This window comes from Grammomys surdaster, unplaced genomic scaffold (genome assembly GCF_004785775.1).
Source record: "Grammomys surdaster isolate TR1022 unplaced genomic scaffold, NIH_TR_1.0 126066, whole genome shotgun sequence".
Lineage (NCBI taxonomy): Eukaryota > Metazoa > Chordata > Mammalia > Rodentia > Muridae > Grammomys > Grammomys surdaster.
Window position 1 is genome coordinate 3,120,829 of NW_021620876.1, and position 6,647 is coordinate 3,127,475.

Here is a 6,647-nt window from a genome sequence, read left to right on the forward strand (position 1 = left end):
TTTGGTGTAGATACCCTCCTTGTGTTGGAGTTTTCCTTCTAGAATCCTCTGTAGGGCTGGATTGGTAGATAGATATTGTTTAAATTTGGTTTTGTCCTCAAATATTTTGGTTTCTCCATTTATGGTGATGGAGAGTTTTCCTGGGTATTTAGTCTGGGCTGGTATTTGTCTTCTCTTAGAGTTTGCATGACCACTGTCCGTGTTCTTCTGGCTTTTAGTGTCTCTGTTGAGAAGTCTAGTGTATATCTTTGTATGTTATTTGGCCTTTTCCCCTTACAGCTTTTAATATTCTTTCTTGGTTTTGTGCATTTAGTGTTTTGATTATTATATGATGAGAGGATTTTCTTTTCTGGTCCCATTTATTTGGTGTTCTATAGGCTTCTTGTACATTTATGGTCATCTCTTTCTTTAGCTTGGGGAAGTTTTCTTCTATGGTTTTGTTGAAGATGTTTTCAGGTTCTTTTAGCTGGGACTCTTACCTCTCCTCTATTCCTCTTATTCTTAGGTTTAGTCTTTTCACTTTTCCTGGATTTCCTTGATTTGGGTTAGGAGGTTTTTTTATGTTTTGAATTTTCTTTGACAGTTGTGTCAATATCTTCTTTTTTTTTCTTTTTTTTTTAATTTCTTTTTTTTTTTTGAACATGAAATGCTTTTTTATAGCATGTTTTACAAGGGGAGGGGGTAAGAGGGTCCAGGTGGTGGAAAAGTACAAAATCTTCTTGGCCTGTGCCTTGAAACATGTCATGGTCTATATGGTACACTGCCTTGAATTATGATCTACCTGCAGTTCTTCAGAAGATATGGTACACTGCTTGAGTTATGGTCTCCCTGCTATTCTTAAGAAGACATGGTACTAAATCTTCTCTTCTATCTCTTGCATTCTATTGGTGATGCTCATATCTGTAATTCCTTATCTTTTTCCTAGGTTTTTGATTTCAAGGGTTGCCTCTATTTGTGTTTTCTTTATTTCTTCTAATTCCACATTTAGGTCTTTGACCACTCTGTTCAATTCCTTCACCTGTTTGTTTTCCTGCATTTCTTTAAGAGATTTATTTGTTTCCTCTTTAAGGGCTTCTACCTGTTTACCTGTGTTTTCCCATAATATTTTCAATGAGTTATTTATATCCTCCTTAAAGGACTCTATTATCTTCATGAGATAGGATTTTAAGTCAGCTCCCTGATTTTCAGATGTGTTAGTATATACAAGGCTTGCTGTGGTGGGAGAACTGGGTTCTGATGATGTCCAAGTATATTGGTTTCTGTTGTTTATGATCTTTTTGTTTTGTTTTGTTTTGTTTTCAGGCCAGTCCAAATCCAAGTTTATTTCAGTGTTGGCAACATCTTAGCCATCAAAAAAATAAATAAACTCTACCCAGGGCAACAGAAGTCTCTACAGCGAGGCTAAGGGCTCAGCCCTCACGTGGCAAACATCAAGGATGTATAGTGGGCACTGCCTGGGTAATAATTTAGGAAGAGGCAGCCTGATGGTGGTGATGGCCAGGCTTCACTTCTGGGCGGGCATGAGGTCATCGATATCCTGACCCTGCTCAAGCTGCTGCTCCATCTCAATGAGTAGCTTCATTCAGTTCACCACCATCTGCACCAGATCGACCTCTGAGAAACCCAGACGGTCAGCGTTGGCGACATCAAAAACTCTACTGACAGCAGCAGTGTCCGCGCTTCTGAAGTCGCTGCGGCTTAAGCACTTCTGAGAACTTCTCACTTTCCCAGGTGGGGCAGTTTGATGTGGACACCTTCCCGAAGTCCAGTGCCCAGGCTGGATGGGCACGTGAGGATATAGCCTGGGTGAGGGTTCCACATGAACTCATAGTTCTTAGACTTGAAGAGAGTTTCGATCTGAGTGAGGCCAGTGCACTCAGTGTTCAGTTGAACACTTCCTTCATGTTATGTGTGGAGATGACTCTAGTGTGATAATCCTCTTTGATTCACAGCAAGAAAGTCTTACTGACATTGTACCTGTCACGGGCAATGCTGGAAGCCAGCAGCAGAGACGACACAGGATTGTCAAAGAGGAAGTGGTTGTCAATGAGCTGCTGCTCCTCTGCCTGGGTCATGCTCTTGAGCACATAGTACCTGCCAGACAGGTCGCCATCTAGGCTGGACAGGGCTTCTGCTGCTAGCTTCGCCATGGCGCAGCACTCTTGAAGCTGCAGTGCCCGGAGGGTCAAGGGAGCGGATGCTGTGGCTTGTGCGCACCCTGGAGCTCAGCAGGTCGTTGGGGTCCAGATCATCGCTGCCCTGCAGGTTGTCTGGGTTGAGATCTGTCTTGTGCTCATCACTGGGCTGGTAGCCACCATGCCAGTCCTTAATAATGGGGTTGAAACGGTCCTTGAATGCTTCTTAACTCACCTCGTCGCCCAGATTGTCTACGCCAGTCTGAATGGCATCATCCAACCTAAAGTCGCACGGCTTGAGCTTGGCACAAAGCTCTGGTGTACAGCTCACCTTGGCCATATGGTTGTTGTGGCTGCTCATATCAGAGAACCCATCCTTGGCCTGGAAGCGTAGCTTCTGAGTGTTATGGTAGTTGGAAAAGGGCATGGCGGTGGCACCTGGTGGGATGCTGGTCAAAGCAGGGCCTAAGAGTGTCTGTGTTTGCAGCTCCTGGCGCAGGGCAGAAGAATGAAGACTTCTTTCTCCCTGCTCCCTGAGCTCTTAAGGAACACTGTTCTTGTGCTTGTCTCTCACCATCTGATTAGCTCTGGTGTTAGCTGGTCTGGGTGTCTCTGTCTGGAGCCATTCTCCTGTGTCACTGGGATGCTGCAGGTCTCCTGGGAAGCTGTAGCCGACCTCCTGTGTGGCTTCCAGACAGTAGGGTCTCCAGAGAGGCATGTAAGACAGTGTCCTGTTATCCTCACTGCAGTGGCTCTTCTGAGAGGCCTTCAGACTGTGGGGTTTTCAGAGGAGCAGTCAAGCTGTTGCCCTGCTTGTAGCTGTTCTCCTGGGATGCCTTCAGACTGTTGGATCTTCAGAGGAGATGACAAGCTAGTGATCTGCCACAGCAGAAGGTACAGGCCAGAAGGGGAATATTCTTTCTTCGTTCTGTGTATTTAGTGTTTTAATTATTATGTGATGGGAGGAATTTCTTTTTTGGTCCAATTTATTTGATCTTCTGTGAGCTTCTTTTACCATTATGGGATCTTTAGGGAAGTTTTCTTCTGTGATTTTGTTGAAGATGTTTTCTGTCACTTTGAATTGGGAATCTTCACTCTCTTCTATTCCTTTTATTAGGTTTAATCTTTTTATTGTGTCCTGAACTTCCTGGATGTTTTCAATTAGGAGTATTTTGCACCTTCTATTTTCTTTGAGTACTGTGTCAATATCTTCTATGGTATTTTCTATGCCTGAGATTCTCTCTTAAATCTCTTGTATTCTGTTGGTTATGCTTTCATCTGTGACTCCTGCTCTCATTCCTAGATTTTTCATCTCCAGGGTTGTCTCTCTTTATGATTACTTTTTTGTTTCTATTTCCATTTTTAGATCCTGGACCATTTTATTCAATTCCTTCACCTGTTTGATTGTGTTTTCCTGTATTTCTTTTAAGAGATTTATGTGTTTCCTCTTTAAGGGCTTCTAGCTGTTTACCTGTGCCCTCCTGCATTTCTTAAAGGCAGTTATTTATGTCCTCCTTAAAGTGTTTTCTCATCTTCATGAGATAGGATTTTAGTTCAAAACTTTGCTTTTCAGGTGTGTCAGAATATCCAGGGCTTGCTGTAGTGGGAGAACTGAGTTCTGATGGTGCTAAGTGGCATTAGTTTCTGTTATTTAAGTTCTTGTGCTTGCCTCTCTCCATCTGATTATCTCTATTGTAAAGTAGCTTTGCTATCTCTGACTTGAGACTGTCTCTCCTGTGACCCTAGTTATGAGGGACATCCTAGAGTCAGGCTGTCTCCGGGTATGGGAGGGGGTCTGGAGCACAAGATGTGCTGTGGGCAGAGTTTCAGGCTGGGAAGAAAATGAGCATCCAGCAGGGTGGATGGGTCCCATGTCCACTGTGCCCTGTGGTGGTCCCAGGTAGGCTAGGGATGGGTCTCACCTGTGAGCCTGGATATTACTGACCTCCTAGGAGTCAAGCTTTCTCTGGGTAGGGGGTACTGTTGGAGGAGACGGAGTACCCTATCTGCCCCCGGGCTCAGTTTTGGACTGGAAGGTTATTTTGTAATTTTTTAATTTTTATTTTTATAACTTAACTTGCAATTATTTAAAAACGACAATCTAAAACAAAATAAAAACCATAAAGTAATATTGAAAAATCTTATGTTTTTAAACAAGGGCCTTGGGTCTTCTAAAATGTTCCTTCATTAGATTGAGAAGACCTAGACTTTTCAGCAGACTGACTTTTTCATAAGTGCATACAATTTATCACCACTGATGTCCACATTAATCTTTTATTTTCTGTCTGAAATGATATCTCCTGCTTAAACTCAGACATTTACAAAACAATGAGATGATGCCCCATCAGGTTGATGTATGTGTTCCAGATGTGCCTATGACACTTTAAAGTCCTTGTCACTTTATCTGCCTTAACATTGGACAATAAAACCACTTCTGTTTTTCCTAAGTAGAAGAATATATATTTTTTGTTATTTCCCTTCTCCACAAATGTGTATTTCACAATCTGAAAAATAAACATCAGACAAAAATTCAATACTGAGAAAAAAGAAATTTAAATTTAAATGGCCCATTAAAGGGCAATTAACACTTATTATTATTAGGAACTAATGGGGAAATGGAGATGAAAGAAACTGCACAATGATCAAAAAAGAAAGACAAAAGTTTTTGGAATATCTATATAAGAAAAACAGTATGAAGGAGAACTACATAAACCACTACCTCTGTCTTGGATAAATCTGTTATCACTTTACAACTTTTCAAGGTTGTATTTAGCATTTTGAGATTAGGAACCTGTTCTGAGTCATCTTGTAAACTTAAAAAAAAAAAAACACCACAAGCTTTTAACATGTGCCGATATTAGTTAGTTAAAGTGATACACAAATATGCATTTGCCTATGAAGTCGTTACACAATATAATTGCAAGGAAATATCAGAACTGTGAATTCTTAATAGATACTTAATAAGCTTTATTAATGTATTTGTGAGGCTAGATATGGAAGCTTGTCCCTATAACCTCTGCATATAGGTGGCTGAGACAGAAGAACTTCGATGAGTTTGAGGCCATCCTTGCTCCTGTACTGAGTTCTAGAATAGCTTGGTTATAGAGTAAGACTCAGTCTTTAAAAATAGCTTTTAAACATTGTCTTCCAGAAATATGTTGTAATAATATTGACAGAATAGAAATGTGTGAAGATACAAAATTTTCAGTGATTCACAAAGGGAAAGGATGAGGTCTCATCTAAAAGTAAGTATGAACAGAAAATGGAACACCTGCTCATCGGTCATATCCGCTCCTCCAGTGAGTCATACCATAGACCTTAAAAATATACTTAAAAAAATGTACCTCCATTGTTAGGGGATTGGGGAGAATGATTTTCTCTTGAGCACTGCTGAAAGGACAATACATGAACACAAACTGTGTTAGAGAGGAACCTGGCTTTAATATTCTAACTCCTGTTCCTAGATGTGTGATCCCTAAGCCCAGTGTGTGAGAGGCAGACATGGGATAATTAGATATTGGAGATCAGACACTGTGTCTCACACACAACAAGGGTAAATTAATTTATTTATTTGAATTAAAATTAACTGCATATCCTCTCATCCATTGATACACCTTTTAGAACTATAATCTATAGATAAGAAATATCTAAAATACTAAGAGATATGTAATGATAGTTCAAATTAAATTTGATACGAAGACACTAAAATGTTAAATGTTCATTGGTGAGTAGTAGATGACTAATTTATTATACATTCTCTTTGTTTTTGTCATTTCTCACTGTGACTATTCTTCAAGCTCAATCTCTATATTTATACGTATATAAACAAAAAAGAAAGCTATAATGCTTTTAATCTCAAACACATGTAGTACGTACATGCTATTAAGATCATCACTGAAATCTCTCACAAACACAGTGACTCAGATCCACCCATGACCATTGCCAATAAAGAAACTTTCACTGGAGTGAACTGGAGAGAAGCATCTAGGTGGCTACTAAGTTTTAGATTTAATCTCATAGTTTCTTCCTGTTCAATCTGTAGAATCAAGCATCGTTAACTGTTATTAACTGAAGAAAAACTAACAAAGTGTACAAGTCACAGCCTTCCTCATTGGCATACTCCTTTCTTTAGAGAATTAATTCTCCTTAGTCTTCTGTATCCTCTAAAGGGTTAGTTGAGAAGACAAGCTCCAACAACATCCTGGAATAGATTTATCTCTAACTCTGCCTGTCATGGGCTATCTTAACACTCAAATGAACTTTTCTTTCAGAGCTCTCTGAACCTCTGTTCTTCAGTCAGTAAACTCTGTTTCTAATACTGATTCCCACACTGGAGCTATCTGGGTGCAAGTTCATCCTACATGTGTCCTGTGTTGTACTTAAGACTTAACCATTCCAGCCCATAAGAACTAAGAGCCATGGCTACAGATGAAGCGTGCTTTGTTATATAACATGTTGGGTCAAGAAAGATTTTGGAGTTATTGATACATAAGATGTCTTTATAGATCTCCC

The 6,647-nt window shown here is 40.1% G+C and overlaps 1 pseudogene; it reads right to left on the reverse strand.

Annotated features, from left to right (window-relative positions):
- Positions 1 to 1,504: 1,504 nt before the first annotated feature.
- LOC114610963 lies at positions 1,505 to 2,562 on the reverse strand (annotated as a pseudogene).
- Positions 2,563 to 6,647: the final 4,085 nt, after the last annotated feature.